The sequence below is a fragment of the Ambystoma mexicanum genome, chromosome 2q (assembly GCF_040938575.1).
Source record: "Ambystoma mexicanum isolate Mex_15411 chromosome 2q, UKY_AmexF1_1, whole genome shotgun sequence".
NCBI classification, from domain to species: domain Eukaryota; kingdom Metazoa; phylum Chordata; class Amphibia; order Caudata; family Ambystomatidae; genus Ambystoma; species Ambystoma mexicanum.
The window spans coordinates 125,072,203-125,088,335 of record NC_090924.1 but is presented as its reverse complement, the minus strand read 5'-3'; the positions used below and the strand labels follow the sequence as shown (position 1 = coordinate 125,088,335).

Below are 16,133 nucleotides of genomic sequence, written 5' to 3'. Positions count from 1 at the left end.
CAGCGTTTGCACCCCCCTTAGGATTCGAGGCCAAGAATGCCTATTCCTGAAGTTTGTTCCTGCCGCTGAAAGCCTTGTCGGTGTATGAGCCAAATGAATGCCCCAGTCGGCACGCTCTGACTGTCTTCACAGGTCTCCTCCTCATCCCGAAGGTTGGTGGCCCATTGACATCAGGGTGGAAGGTGCTTGCGATACACTGTTCCTTCCTTCCTTCCTTCCTTTATTCCTCTTATGCTGTTTATGTAATAAGAGGGGACGATACACAGAAGAGAGAAAGTGGCCCAACACACTAGACTAGCAGTCTTCTGATCAATCTGCAGCTGGCAAGGTGGGGGAGAGCCTTTATTTTGCACCTGCTGGGATCTGCATTGGCAGAAGCTCTGAGGGCTGGGCCTTTACTTTTGCCTGTAAAAACAAAAAGCAGCCCTCCTACCTCCAGCCCTGAGAGCATGGGCGTGACACTGGAAAAAGCAGCATCTCCCTTTTGGTAAAGATGACCATTTCACAGCTGCTCACTCAGAGCTCGATCGTTTTCGATCAGGCGAGATATATTTAGGTCACCAGCAAAGTCTGTTCTCTTTTCTTGCGTAGGGTGAGCATTCACAGAGCCCAGCTTCGTTGACAAGAGTGCAAAAGGTGTATACTAAAAGCTTTCTGCTTTACTTGAGCGCCATGGCCGTTATTATATTTTGGCTGCTCCAAGCAATCTCTGTCCAGCCGATGCAAATTTCCAGCTCAAATTTTCCCAGCACTCAAAAAGTCCCTCCTCCCGCCAGCTCTGCTTTCAGGAAGTTCAGCAGAAGCAGTCCAACTTCTGTTCCCACTTCAGAGGAAAAGCTTTCTCGGGCCAGAGAAAGCCAGGGAATCACTGTACCGGCAAGTGCATTTCTTACAACTGGTAATCCCTCAGAACACAGAAATGAAGAAGCTGTATATGAAAATGTATTATTTCTTTGGTACACTAACCTATGTAACTAATATGGACCATTTCAGAGGACGGAGCGGACCCAACTGTGATCCCAGAGACCCAAATACCCAGCAGTAGGGAAAATAAATCCTCTCTGTGCTCTGCAACATTACATACACAAAATGCAAGCGCGTGCATTTTTTTATTGGCCCCATATACAGAATACATGTGAGGATGCTTGCCTTCCCAGTGTATTTCTCAAGCTCTTGAGAGCATATGCTATTTCCATGGGAACGCAAATAAGTTCATACTTTACATTTGTGTGTGACAAAAGGGGAAAAAAACTATTTTGTGTAAAATGCCAGCAGAGAGTGTTTCTGCCCGGTCTCGAACCAGGGACCTTTCGCATGTGAGGCGAACGTGATAACCACTACACTACAGAAACAGCTGCGTGTTCACCTTTGTAGGGACTGGGAGAACAGGTGCAAAGGGCAGTGCAAGTGGACCTGCTTAAAGACTAATCAAATGCCTTGCGCCTGAAGCTCACACAATCCAGCCTAAAACATACGTCCTATCAAGCATGCGCACATATACAAGTATGCCAGCTGAGGGCCTATGCAGCGTACAGAGGGAAGGACATATTTCCACTTTGAGATCGGACGGCCAAAACTCACAAGCAAATCAAGGAATGTTACTGAGAGCTAACAGAGAACACAAAGTGCTTGTCGCAAGGACATGGCACGCAAAGAGGTTCAGGAAGTGAATTGTTCATCGACTACTGCTTACCGAGAAAACCAGAGAGTCTGTCCAATGAAAATAACATTGAAAAAACAAAAAAAAGGAGCTCAAGTTAACCACCTTGATTGGGCTCGTCCGGGATTTGAACCGGGGACCTCTCGCACCCAAAGCGAGAATCATACCCCTAGACCAACGAGCCACGGTCCTTTGAGCATTTGACGGAATTGTCCTCAGCGTTTGCACCCCCCTTAGGATTCGAGGCCAAGAATGCCTATTCCTGAAGTTTGTTCCTGCCGCTGAAAGCCTTGTCGGTGTATGAGCCAAATGAATGCCCCAGTCGGCACGCTCTGACTGTCTTCACAGGTCTCCTCCTCATCCCGAAGGTTGGTGGCCCATTGACATCAGGGTGGAAGGTGCTTGCGATACACTGTTCCTTCCTTCCTTCCTTCCTTTATTCCTCTTATGCTGTTTATGTAATAAGAGGGGACGATACACAGAAGAGAGAAAGTGGCCCAACACACTAGACTAGCAATCTTCTGATCAATCTGCAGCTGGCAAGGTGGGGGAGAGCCTTTATTTTGCACCTGCTGGGATCTGCATTGGCAGAAGCTCTGAGGGCTGGGCCTTTACTTTTGCCTGTAAAAACAAAAAGCAGCCCTCCTACCTCCAGCCCTGAGAGCATGGGCGTGACACTGGAAAAAGCAGCATCTCCCTTTTGGTAAAGATGACCATTTCACAGCTGCTCACTCAGAGCTCGATCGTGCTCGATCAGGCGAGATATATTTAGGTCACCAGCAAAGTCTGTTCTCTTTTCTTGCGTAGGGTGAGCATTCACAGAGCCCAGCTTCGTTGACAAGAGTGCAAAAGGTGTATACTAAAAGCTTTCTGCTTTACTTGAGCGCCATGGCCGTTATTATATTTTGGCTGCTCCAAGCAATCTCTGTCCAGCCGATGCAAATTTCCAGCTCAAATTTTCCCAGCACTCAAAAAGTCCCTCCTCCCGCCAGCTCTGCTTTCAGGAAGTTCAGCAGAAGCAGTCCAACTTCTGTTCCCACTTCAGAGGAAAAGCTTTCTCGGGCCAGAGAAAGCCAGGGAATCACTGTACCGGCAAGTGCATTTCTTACAACTGGTAATCCCTCAGAACACAGAAATGAAGAAGCTGTATATGAAAATGTATTATTTCTTTGGTACACTAACCTATGTAACTAATATGGACCATTTCAGAGGACGGAGCGGACCCAACTGTGATCCCAGAGACCCAAATACCCAGCAGTAGGGAAAATAAATCCTCTCTGTGCTCTGCAACATTACATACACAAAATGCAAGCGCGTGCATTTTTTTATTGGCCCCATATACAGAATACATGTGAGGATGCTTGCCTTCCCAGTGTATTTCTCAAGCTCTTGAGAGCATATGCTATTTCCATGGGAACGCAAATAAGTTCATACTTTACATTTGTGTGTGACAAAAGGGGAAAAAAACTATTTTGTGTAAAATGCCAGCAGAGAGTGTTTCTGCCCGGTCTCGAACCAGGGACCTTTCGCATGTGAGGCGAACGTGATAACCACTACACTACAGAAACAGCTGCGTGTTCACCTTTGTAGGGACTGGGAGAACAGGTGCAAAGGGCAGTGCAAGTGGACCTGCTTAAAGACTAATCAAATGCCTTGCGCCTGAAGCTCACACAATCCAGCCTAAAACATACGTCCTATCAAGCATGCGCACATATACAAGTATGCCAGCTGAGGGCCTATGCAGCGTACAGAGGGAAGGACATATTTCCACTTTGAGATCGGACGGCCAAAACTCACAAGCAAATCAAGGAATGTTACTGAGAGCTAACAGAGAACACAAAGTGCTTGTCGCAAGGACATGGCACGCAAAGAGGTTCAGGAAGTGAATTGTTCATCGACTACTGCTTACCGAGAAAACCAGAGAGTCTGTCCAATGAAAATAACATTGAAAAAACAAAAAAAAGGAGCTCAAGTTAACCACCTTGATTGGGCTCGTCCGGGATTTGAACCGGGGACCTCTCGCACCCAAAGCGAGAATCATACCCCTAGACCAACGAGCCACGGTCCTTTGAGCATTTGACGGAATTGTCCTCAGCGTTTGCACCCCCCTTAGGATTCGAGGCCAAGAATGCCTATTCCTGAAGTTTGTTCCTGCCGCTGAAAGCCTTGTCGGTGTATGAGCCAAATGAATGCCCCAGTCGGCACGCTCTGACTGTCTTCACAGGTCTCCTCCTCATCCCGAAGGTTGGTGGCCCATTGACATCAGGGTGGAAGGTGCTTGCGATACACTGTTCCTTCCTTCCTTCCTTCCTTTATTCCTCTTATGCTGTTTATGTAATAAGAGGGGACGATACACAGAAGAGAGAAAGTGGCCCAACACACTAGACTAGCAGTCTTCTGATCAATCTGCAGCTGGCAAGGTGGGGGAGAGCCTTTATTTTGCACCTGCTGGGATCTGCATTGGCAGAAGCTCTGAGGGCTGGGCCTTTCCTTTTGCCTGTAAAAACAAAAAGCAGCCCTCCTCCCTCCAGCCCTGAGAGCATGGGCGTGACACTGGAAAAAGCAGCATCTCCCCTTTGGTAAAGATGACGATTGCACAGCTGCTCACTCAGAGCTCGATCGTGCTCGATCAGGCGAGATATATTTAGGTCACCAGCAAAGTCTGTTCTCTTTTCTTGCGTAGGGTGAGCATTCACAGAGCCCAGCTTCGTTGACAAGAGTGCAAAAGGTGTATACTAAAAGCTTTCTGCTTTACTTGAGCGCCATGGCCGTTATTATATTTTGGCTGCTCCAAGCAATCTCTGTCCAGCCGATGCAAATTTCCAGCTCAAATTTTCCCAGCACTCAAAAAGTCCCTCCTCCCGCCAGCTCTGCTTTCAGGAAGTTCAGCAGAAGCAGTCCAACTTCTGTTCCCACTTCAGAGGAAAAGCTTTCTCGGGCCAGAGAAAGCCAGGGAATCACTGTACCGGCAAGTGCATTTCTTACAACTGGTAATCCCTCAGAACACAGAAATGAAGAAGCTGTATATGAAAATGTATTATTTCTTTGGTACACTAACCTATGTAACTAATATGGACCATTTCAGAGGACGGAGCGGACCCAACTGTGATCCCAGAGACCCAAATACCCAGCAGTAGGGAAAATAAATCCTCCCTGTGCTCTGCAACATTACATACACAAAATGCAAGCGCGTGCATTTTTTTATTGGCCCCATATACAGAATACATGTGAGGATGCTTGCCTTCCCAGTGTATTTCTCAAGCTCTTGAGAGCATATGCTATTTCCATGGGAACGCAAATAAGTTCATACTTTACATTTGTGTGTGACAAAAGGGGAAAAAAACTATTTTGTGTAAAATGCCAGCAGAGGGACCTTTCGCGTGTGAGGCGAACGTGATAACCACTACACTACAGAAACAGCTGCTTGCTCACCTTTGTAGGGACTGGGAGAACAGGTGCAAAGGGCAGTGCAAGTGGACCTGCTTAAAGACTAATCAAATGCCTTGCGCCTGAAGCTCACACAATCCAGCCTAAAACATACGTCCTATCAAGCATGCGCACATATACAAGTATGCCAGCTGAGGGCCTATGCAGCGTACAGAGGGAAGGACATATTTCCACTTTGAGATCGGACGGCCAAAACTCACAAGCAAATCAAGGAATGTTACTGAGAGCTAACAGAGAACACAAAGTGCTTGTCGCAAGGACATGGCACGCAAAGAGGTTCAGGAAGTGAATTGTTCATCGACTACTGCTTACCGAGAAAACCAGAGAGTCTGTCCAATGAAAATAGCATTGAAAAAACAAAAAAAAGGAGCTCAAATTAACCACCTTGATTGGGCTCGTCCGGGATTTGAACCCGGGACCTCTCGCACCCAAAGCGAGAATCATACCCCTAGACCAACGAGCCACGGTCCTTTGAGCATTTGACGGAATTGTCCTCAGCGTTTGCACCCCCCTTAGGATTCGAGGCCAAGAATGCCTATTCCTGAAGTTTGTTCCTGCCGCTGAAAGCCTTGTCGGTGTATGAGCCAAATGAATGCCCCAGTCGGCACGCTCTGACTGTCTTCACAGGTCTCCTCCTCATCCCGAAGGTTGGTGGCCCATTGACATCAGGGTGGAAGGTGCTTGCGATACACTGTTCCTTCCTTCCTTCCTTTATTCCTCTTATGCTGTTTATGTAATAAGAGGGGACGATACACAGAAGAGAGAAAGTGGCCCAACACACTAGACTAGCAGTCTTCTGATCAATCTGCAGCTGGCAAGGTGGGGGAGAGCCTTTATTTTGCACCTGCTGGGATCTGCATTGGCAGAAGCTCTGAGGGCTGGGCCTTTCCTTTTGCCTGTAAAAACAAAAAGCAGCCCTCCTCCCTCCAGCCCTGAGAGCATGGGTGTGACACTGGAAAAAGCAGCATCTCCCCTTTGGTAAAGATGACGATTGCACAGCTGCTCACTCAGAGCTCGATCGTGCTCGATCAGGCGAGATATATTTAGGTCACCAGCAAAGTCTGTTCTCTTTTCTTGCGTAGGGTGAGCATTCACAGAGCCCAGCTTCGTTGACAAGAGTGCAAAAGGTGTATACTAAAAGCTTTCTGCTTTACTTGAGCGCCATGGCCGTTATTATATTTTGGCTGCTCCAAGCAATCTCTGTCCAGCCGATGCAAATTTCCAGCTCAAATTTTCCCAGCACTCAAAAAGTCCCTCCTCCCGCCAGCTCTGCTTTCAGGAAGTTCAGCAGAAGCAGTCCAACTTCTGTTCCCACTTCAGAGGAAAAGCTTTCTCGGGCCAGAGAAAGCCAGGGAATCACTGTACCGGCAAGTGCATTTCTTACAACTGGTAATCCCTCAGAACACAGAAATGAAGAAGCTGTATATGAAAATGTATTATTTCTTTGGTACACTAACCTATGTAACTAATATGGACCATTTCAGAGGACGGAGCGGACCCAACTGTGATCCCAGAGACCCAAATACCCAGCAGTAGGGAAAATAAATCCTCTCTGTGCTCTGCAACATTACATACACAAAATGCAAGCGCGTGCATTTTTTTATTGGCCCCATATACAGAATACATGTGAGGATGCTTGCCTTCCCAGTGTATTTCTCAAGCTCTTGAGAGCATATGCTATTTCCATGGGAACGCAAATAAGTTCATACTTTACATTTGTGTGTGACAAAAGGGGAAAAAAACTATTTTGTGTAAAATGCCAGCAGAGAGTGTTTCTGCCCGGGGACCTTTCGCGTGTGAGGCGAACGTGATAACCACTACACTACAGAAACAGCTGCTTGCTCACCTTTCTAGGGACTGGGAGAACAGGTGCAAAGGGCAGTGCAAGTGGACCTGCTTAAAGACTAATCAAATGCCTTGCGCCTGAAGCTCACACAATCCAGCCTAAAACATACGTCCTATCAAGCATGCGCACATATACAAGTATGCCAGCTGAGGGCCTATGCAGCGTACAGAGGGAAGGACATATTTCCACTTTGAGATCGGACGGCCAAAACTCACAAGCAAATCAAGGAATGTTACTGAGAGCTAACAGAGAACACAAAGTGCTTGTCGCAAGGACATGGCACGCAAAGAGGTTCAGGAAGTGAATTGTTCATCGACTACTGCTTACCGAGAAAACCAGAGAGTCTGTCCAATGAAAATAACATTGAAAAAACAAAAAAAAGGAGCTCAAGTTAACCACCTTGATTGGGCTCGTCCGGGATTTGAACCTCGCACCCAAAGCGAGAATCATACCCCTAGACCAACGAGCCACGGTCCTTTGAGCATTTGACGGAATTGTCCTCAGCGTTTGCACCCCCCTTAGGATTCGAGGCCAAGAATGCCTATTCCTGAAGTTTGTTCCTGCCGCTGAAAGCCTTGTCGGTGTATGAGCCAAATGAATGCCCCAGTCGGCACGCTCTGACTGTCTTCACAGGTCTCCTCCTCATCCCGAAGGTTGGTGGCCCATTGACATCAGGGTGGAAGGTGCTTGCGATACACTGTTCCTTCCTTCCTTCCTTCCTTTATTCCTCTTATGCTGTTTATGTAATAAGAGGGGACGATACACAGAAGAGAGAAAGTGGCCCAACACACTAGACTAGCAGTCTTCTGATCAATCTGCAGCTGGCAAGGTGGGGGAGAGCCTTTATTTTGCACCTGCTGGGATCTGCATTGGCAGAAGCTCTGAGGGCTGGGCCTTTCCTTTTGCCTGTAAAAACAAAAAGCAGCCCTCCTCCCTCCAGCCCTGAGAGCATGGGCGTGACACTGGAAAAAGCAGCATCTCCCTTTTGGTAAAGATGACCATTTCACAGCTGCTCACTCAGAGCTCGATCGTGCTCGATCAGGCGAGATATATTTAGGTCACCAGCAAAGTCTGTTCTCTTTTCTTGCGTAGGGTGAGCATTCACAGAGCCCAGCTTCGTTGACAAGAGTGCAAAAGGTGTATACTAAAAGCTTTCTGCTTTACTTGAGCGCCATGGCCGTTATTATATTTTGGCTGCTCCAAGCAATCTCTGTCCAGCCGATGCAAATTTCCAGCTCAAATTTTCCCAGCACTCAAAAAGTCCCTCCTCCCGCCAGCTCTGCTTTCAGGAAGTTCAGCAGAAGCAGTCCAACTTCTGTTCCCACTTCAGAGGAAAAGCTTTCTCGGGCCAGAGAAAGCCAGGGAATCACTGTACCGGCAAGTGCATTTCTTACAACTGGTAATCCCTCAGAACACAGAAATGAAGAAGCTGTATATGAAAATGTATTATTTCTTTGGTACACTAACCTATGTAACTAATATGGACCATTTCAGAGGACGGAGCGGACCCAACTGTGATCCCAGAGACCCAAATACCCAGCAGTAGGGAAAATAAATCCTCTCTGTGCTCTGCAACATTACATACACAAAATGCAAGCGCGTGCATTTTTTTATTGGCCCCATATACAGAATACATGTGAGGATGCTTGCCTTCCCAGTGTATTTCTCAAGCTCTTGAGAGCATATGCTATTTCCATGGGAACGCAAATAAGTTCATACTTTACATTTGTGTGTGACAAAAGGGGAAAAAAACTATTTTGTGTAAAATGCCAGCAGAGAGTGTTTCTGCCCGGTCTCGAACCAGGGACCTTTCGCATGTGAGGCGAACGTGATAACCACTACACTACAGAAACAGCTGCTTGCTCACCTTTGTAGGGACTGGGAGAACAGGTGCAAAGGGCAGTGCAAGTGGACCTGCTTAAAGACTAATCAAATGCCTTGCGCCTGAAGCTCACACAATCCAGCCTAAAACATACGTCCTATCAAGCATGCGCACATATACAAGTATGCCAGCTGAGGGCCTATGCAGCGTACAGAGGGAAGGACATATTTCCACTTTGAGATCGGACGGCCAAAACTCACAAGCAAATCAAGGAATGTTACTGAGAGCTAACAGAGAACACAAAGTGCTTGTCGCAAGGACATGGCACGCAAAGAGGTTCAGGAAGTGAATTGTTCATCGACTACTGCTTACCGAGAAAACCAGAGAGTCTGTCCAATGAAAATAACATTGAAAAAACAAAAAAAAGGAGCTCAAGTTAACCACCTTGATTGGGCTCGTCCGGGATTTGAACCGGGGACCTCTCGCACCCAAAGCGAGAATCATACCCCTAGACCAACGAGCCACGGTCCTTTGAGCATTTGACGGAATTGTCCTCAGCGTTTGCACCCCCCTTAGGATTCGAGGCCAAGAATGCCTATTCCTGAAGTTTGTTCCTGCCGCTGAAAGCCTTGTCGGTGTATGAGCCAAATGAATGCCCCAGTCGGCACGCTCTGACTGTCTTCACAGGTCTCCTCCTCATCCCGAAGGTTGGTGGCCCATTGACATCAGGGTGGAAGGTGCTTGCGATACACTGTTCCTTCCTTCCTTCCTTCCTTTATTCCTCTTATGCTGTTTATGTAATAAGAGGGGACGATACACAGAAGAGAGAAAGTGGCCCAACACACTAGACTAGCAGTCTTCTGATCAATCTGCAGCTGGCAAGGTGGGGGAGAGCCTTTATTTTGCACCTGCTGGGATCTGCATTGGCAGAAGCTCTGAGGGCTGGGCCTTTCCTTTTGCCTGTAAAAACAAAAAGCAGCCCTCCTCCCTCCAGCCCTGAGAGCATGGGCGTGACACTGGAAAAAGCAGCATCTCCCCTTTGGTAATGATGACGATTGCACAGCTGCTCACTCAGAGCTCGATCGTGCTCGATCAGGCGAGATATATTTAGGTCACCAGCAAAGTCTGTTCTCTTTTCTTGCGTAGGGTGAGCATTCACAGAGCCCAGCTTCGTTGACAAGAGTGCAAAAGGTGTATACTAAAAGCTTTCTGCTTTACTTGAGCGCCATGGCCGTTATTATATTTTGGCTGCTCCAAGCAATCTCTGTCCAGCCGATGCAAATTTCCAGCTCAAATTTTCCCAGCACTCAAAAAGTCCCTCCTCCCGCCAGCTCTGCTTTCAGGAAGTTCAGCAGAAGCAGTCCAACTTCTGTTCCCACTTCAGAGGAAAAGCTTTCTCGGGCCAGAGAAAGCCAGGGAATCACTGTACCGGCAAGTGCATTTCTTACAACTGGTAATCCCTCAGAACACAGAAATGAAGAAGCTGTATATGAAAATGTATTATTTCTTTGGTACACTAACCTATGTAACTAATATGGACCATTTCAGAGGACGGAGCGGACCCAACTGTGATCCCAGAGACCCAAATACCCAGCAGTAGGGAAAATAAATCCTCCCTGTGCTCTGCAACATTACATACACAAAATGCAAGCGCGTGCATTTTTTTATTGGCCCCATATACAGAATACATGTGAGGATGCTTGCCTTCCCAGTGTATTTCTCAAGCTCTTGAGAGCATATGCTATTTCCATGGGAACGCAAATAAGTTCATACTTTACATTTGTGTGTGACAAAAGGGGAAAAAAACTATTTTGTGTAAAATGCCAGCAGAGAGTGTTTCTGCCCGGGGACCTTTCGCGTGTGAGGCGAACGTGATAACCACTACACTACAGAAACAGCTGCTTGCTCACCTTTGTAGGGACTGGGAGAACAGGTGCAAAGGGCAGTGCAAGTGGACCTGCTTAAAGACTAATCAAATGCCTTGCGCCTGAAGCTCACACAATCCAGCCTAAAACATACGTCCTATCAAGCATGCGCACATATACAAGTATGCCAGCTGAGGGCCTATGCAGCGTACAGAGGGAAGGACATATTTCCACTTTGAGATCGGACGGCCAAAACTCACAAGCAAATCAAGGAATGTTACTGAGAGCTAACAGAGAACACAAAGTGCTTGTCGCAAGGACATGGCACGCAAAGAGGTTCAGGAAGTGAATTGTTCATCGACTACTGCTTACCGAGAAAACCAGAGAGTCTGTCCAATGAAAATAACATTGAAAAAACAAAAAAAAGGAGCTCAAGTTAACCACCTTGATTGGGCTCGTCCGGAATTTGAACCCGGGACCTCTCGCACCCAAAGCGAGAATCATACCCCTAGACCAACGAGCCATGGTCCTTTGAGCATTTGACGGAATTGTCCTCAGCGTTTGCACCCCCCTTAGGATTCGAGGCCAAGAATGCCTATTCCTGAAGTTTGTTCCTGCCGCTGAAAGCCTTGTCGGTGTATGAGCCAAATGAATGCCCCAGTCGGCACGCTCTGACTGTCTTCACAGGTCTCCTCCTCATCCCGAAGGTTGGTGGCCCATTGACATCAGGGTGGAAGGTGCTTGCGATACACTGTTCCTTCCTTCCTTCCTTTATTCCTCTTATGCTGTTTATGTAATAAGAGGGGACGATACACAGAAGAGAGAAAGTGGCCCAACACACTAGACTAGCAGTCTTCTGATCAATCTGCAGCTGGCAAGGTGGGGGAGAGCCTTTATTTTGCACCTGCTGGGATCTGCATTGGCAGAAGCTCTGAGGGCTGGGCCTTTCCTTTTGCCTGTAAAAACAAAAAGCAGCCCTCCTCCCTCCAGCCCTGAGAGCATGGGCGTGACACTGGAAAAAGCAGCATCTCCCCTTTGGTAAAGATGACCATTGCACAGCTGCTCACTCAGAGCTCGATCGTGCTCGATCAGGCGAGATATATTTAGGTCACCAGCAAAGTCTGTTCTCTTTTCTTGCGTAGGGTGAGCATTCACAGAGCCCAGCTTCGTTGACAAGAGTGCAAAAGGTGTATACTAAAAGCTTTCTGCTTTACTTGAGCGCCATGGCCGTTATTATATTTTGGCTGCTCCAAGCAATCTCTGTCCAGCCGATGCAAATTTCCAGCTCAAATTTTCCCAGCACTCAAAAAGTCCCTCCTCCCGCCAGCTCTGCTTTCAGGAAGTTCAGCAGAAGCAGTCCAACTTCTGTTCCCACTTCAGAGGAAAAGCTTTCTCGGGCCAGAGAAAGCCAGGGAATCACTGTACCGGCAAGTGCATTTCTTACAACTGGTAATCCCTCAGAACACAGAAATGAAGAAGCTGTATATGAAAATGTATTATTTCTTTGGTACACTAACCTATGTAACTAATATGGACCATTTCAGAGGACGGAGCGGACCCAACTGTGATCCCAGAGACCCAAATACCCAGCAGTAGGGAAAATAAATCCTCTCTGTGCTCTGCAACATTACATACACAAAATGCAAGCGCGTGCATTTTTTTATTGGCCCCATATACAGAATACATGTGAGGATGCTTGCCTTCCCAGTGTATTTCTCAAGCTCTTGAGAGCATATGCTATTTCCATGGGAACGCAAATAAGTTCATACTTTACATTTGTGTGTGACAAAAGGGGAAAAAAACTATTTTGTGTAAAATGCCAGCAGAGAGTGTTTCTGCCAGGTCTCGAACCGGGGACCTTTCGCGTGTGAGGCGAACGTGATAACCACTACACTACAGAAACAGCTGCTTGCTCACCTTTGTAGGGACTGGGAGAACAGGTGCAAAGGGCAGTGCAAGTGGACCTGCTTAAAGACTAATCAAATGCCTTGCGCCTGAAGCTCACACAATCCAGCCTAAAACATACGTCCTATCAAGCATGCGCACATATACAAGTATGCCAGCTGAGGGCCTATGCAGCGTACAGAGGGAAGGACATATTTCCACTTTGAGATCGGACGGCCAAAACTCACAAGCAAATCAAGGAATGTTACTGAGAGCTAACAGAGAACACAAAGTGCTTGTCGCAAGGACATGGCACGCAAAGAGGTTCAGGAAGTGAATTGTTCATCGACTACTGCTTACCGAGAAAACCAGAGAGTCTGTCCAATGAAAATAACATTGAAAAAACAAAAAAAAGGAGCTCAAGTTAACCACCTTGATTGGGCTCGTCCGGGATTTGAACCCGGGACCTCTCGCACCCAAAGCGAGAATCATACCCCTAGACCAACGAGCCACGGTCCTTTGAGCATTTGACGGAATTGTCCTCAGCGTTTGCACCCCCCTTAGGATTCGAGGCCAAGAATGCCTATTCCTGAAGTTTGTTCCTGCCGCTGAAAGCCTTGTCGGTGTATGAGCCAAATGAATGCCCCAGTCGGCACGCTCTGACTGTCTTCACAGGTCTCCTCCTCATCCCGAAGGTTGGTGGCCCATTGACATCAGGGTGGAAGGTGCTTGCGATACACTGTTCCTTCCTTCCTTCCTTCCTTTATTCCTCTTATGCTGTTTATGTAATAAGAGGGGACGATACACAGAAGAGAGAAAGTGGCCCAACACACTAGACTAGCAGTCTTCTGATCAATCTGCAGCTGGCAAGGTGGGGGAGAGCCTTTATTTTGCACCTGCTGGGATCTGCATTGGCAGAAGCTCTGAGGGCTGGGCCTTTCCTTTTGCCTGTAAAAACAAAAAGCAGCCCTCCTCCCTCCAGCCCTGAGAGCATGGGCGTGACACTGGAAAAAGCAGCATCTCCCCTTTGGTAAAGATGACCATTGCACAGCTGCTCACTCAGAGCTCGATCGTGCTCGATCAGGCGAGATATATTTAGGTCACCAGCAAAGTCTGTTCTCTTTTCTTGCGTAGGGTGAGCATTCACAGAGCCCAGCTTCGTTGACAAGAGTGCAAAAGGTGTATACTAAAAGCTTTCTGCTTTACTTGAGCGCCATGGCCATTATTATATTTTGGCTGCTCCAAGCAATCTCTGTCCAGCCGATGCAAATTTCCAGCTCAAATTTTCCCAGCACTCAAAAAGTCCCTCCTCCCGCCAGCTCTGCTTTCAGGAAGTTCAGCAGAAGCAGTCCAACTTCTGTTCCCACTTCAGAAGAAAAGCTTTCTCAGGCCAGAGAAAGCCAGGGAATCACTGTACCGGCAAGTGCATTTCTTACAACTGGTAATCCCTCAGAACACAGAAATGAAGAAGCTGTATATGAAAATGTATTATTTCTTTGGTACACTAACCTATGTAACTAATATGGACCATTTCAGAGGACGGAGCGGACCCAACTGTGATCCCAGAGACCCAAATACCCAGCAGTAGGGAAAATAAATCCTCTCTGTGCTCTGCAACATTACATACACAAAATGCAAGCGCGTGCATTTTTTTATTGGCCCCATATACAGAATACATGTGAGGATGCTTGCCTTCCCAGTGTATTTCTCAAGCTCTTGAGAGCATATGCTATTTCCATGGGAACACAAATAAGTTCATACTTTACATTTGTGTGTGACAAAAGGGGAAAAAAACTATTTTGTGTAAAATGCCAGCAGAGAGTGTTTCTGGGGACCTTTCGCGTGTGAGGCGAACGTGATAACCACTACACTACAGAAACAGCTGCTTGCTCACCTTTGTAGGGACTGGGAGAACAGGTGCAAAGGGCAGTGCAAGTGGACCTGCTTAAAGACTAATCAAATGCCTTGCGCCTGAAGCTCACACAATCCAGCCTAAAACATACGTCCTATCAAGCATGCGCACATATACAAGTATGCCAGCTGAGGGCCTATGCAGCGTACAGAGGGAAGGACATATTTCCACTTTGAGATCGGACGGCCAAAACTCACAAGCAAATCAAGGAATGTTACTGAGAGCTAACAGAGAACACAAAGTGCTTGTCGCAAGGACATGGCACGCAAAGAGGTTCAGGAAGTGAATTGTTCATCGACTACTGCTTACCGAGAAAACCAGAGAGTCTGTCCAATGAAAATAACATTGAAAAAACAAAAAAAAGGAGCTCAAGTTAACCACCTTGATTGGGCTCGTCCGGGACCTCTCGCACCCAAAGCGAGAATCATACCCCTAGACCAACGAGCCACGGTCCTTTGAGCATTTGACGGAATTGTCCTCAGCGTTTGCACCCCCCTTAGGATTCGAGGCCAAGAATGCCTATTCCTGAAGTTTGTTCCTGCCGCTGAAAGCCTTGTCGGTGTATGAGCCAAATGAATGCCCCAGTCGGCACGCTCTGACTGTCTTCACAGGTCTCCTCCTCATCCCGAAGGTTGGTGGCCCATTGACATCAGGGTGGAAGGTGCTTGCGATACACTGTTCCTTCCTTCCTTCCTTTATTCCTCTTATGCTGTTTATGTAATAAGAGGGGACGATACACAGAAGAGAGAAAGTGGCCCAACACACTAGACTAGCAGTCTTCTGATCAATCTGCAGCTGGCAAGGTGGGGGAGAGCCTTTATTTTGCACCTGCTGGGATCTGCATTGGCAGAAGCTCTGAGGGCTGGGCCTTTCCTTTTGCCTGTAAAAACAAAAAGCAGCCCTCCTCCCTCCAGCCCTGAGAGCATGGGCGTGACACTGGAAAAAGCAGCATCTCCCCTTTGGTAAAGATGACCATTGCACAGCTGCTCACTCAGAGCTCGATCGTGCTCGATCAGGCGAGATATATTTAGGTCACCAGCAAAGTCTGTTCTCTTTTCTTGCGTAGGGTGAGCATTCACAGAGCCCAGCTTCGTTGACAAGAGTGCAAAAGGTGTATACTAAAAGCTTTCTGCTTTACTTGAGCGCCATGGCCGTTATTATATTTTGGCTGCTCCAAGCAATCTCTGTCCAGCCGATGCAAATTTCCAGCTCAAATTTTCCCAGCACTCAAAAAGTCCCTCCTCCCGCCAGCTCTGCTTTCAGGAAGTTCAGCAGAAGCAGTCCAACTTCTGTTCCCACTTCAGAGGAAAAGCTTTCTCGGGCCAGAGAAAGCCAGGGAATCACTGTACCGGCAAGTGCATTTCTTACAACTGGTAATCCCTCAGAACACAGAAATGAAGAAGCTGTATATGAAAATGTATTATTTCTTTGGTACACTAACCTATGTAACTAATATGGACCATTTCAGAGGACGGAGCGGACCCAACTGTGATCCCAGAGACCCAAATACCCAGCAGTAGGGAAAATAAATCCTCTCTGTGCTCTGCAACATTACATACACAAAATGCAAGCGCGTGCATTTTTTTATTGGCCCCATATACAGAATACATGTGAGGATGCTTGCCTTCCCAGTGTATTTCTCAAGCTCTTGAGAGCATATGCTATTTCCATGGGAACGCAAATAAGTTCATACTTTA

At 47.3% G+C, this 16,133-nt stretch overlaps 6 non-coding genes across 6 annotated transcripts; all 6 read right to left on the bottom strand.

Annotated features, from left to right (window-relative positions):
- Positions 1 to 1,279: 1,279 nt before the first annotated feature.
- Positions 1,280 to 1,352, bottom strand: TRNAV-CAC (transfer RNA valine (anticodon CAC)). Its single transcript has one exon. It is a non-coding gene; the product is annotated as a tRNA-Val (tRNA).
- Positions 1,353 to 3,155: 1,803 nt separating this feature from the next.
- Positions 3,156 to 3,228, bottom strand: TRNAV-CAC (transfer RNA valine (anticodon CAC)). Its single transcript has one exon. It is a non-coding gene; the product is annotated as a tRNA-Val (tRNA).
- A 2,270-nt stretch (positions 3,229 to 5,498) lies between these two features.
- TRNAP-UGG (transfer RNA proline (anticodon UGG)) lies at positions 5,499 to 5,570 on the bottom strand. Its single transcript has one exon. It is a non-coding gene; the product is annotated as a tRNA-Pro (tRNA).
- A 3,163-nt stretch (positions 5,571 to 8,733) lies between these two features.
- Positions 8,734 to 8,806, bottom strand: TRNAV-CAC (transfer RNA valine (anticodon CAC)). The gene has a single exon. It is a non-coding gene; the product is annotated as a tRNA-Val (tRNA).
- A 3,664-nt stretch (positions 8,807 to 12,470) lies between these two features.
- TRNAV-CAC (transfer RNA valine (anticodon CAC)) lies at positions 12,471 to 12,543 on the bottom strand. The gene has a single exon. It is a non-coding gene; the product is annotated as a tRNA-Val (tRNA).
- A 420-nt stretch (positions 12,544 to 12,963) lies between these two features.
- TRNAP-UGG (transfer RNA proline (anticodon UGG)) lies at positions 12,964 to 13,035 on the bottom strand. Its single transcript has one exon. It is a non-coding gene; the product is annotated as a tRNA-Pro (tRNA).
- Positions 13,036 to 16,133: the final 3,098 nt, after the last annotated feature.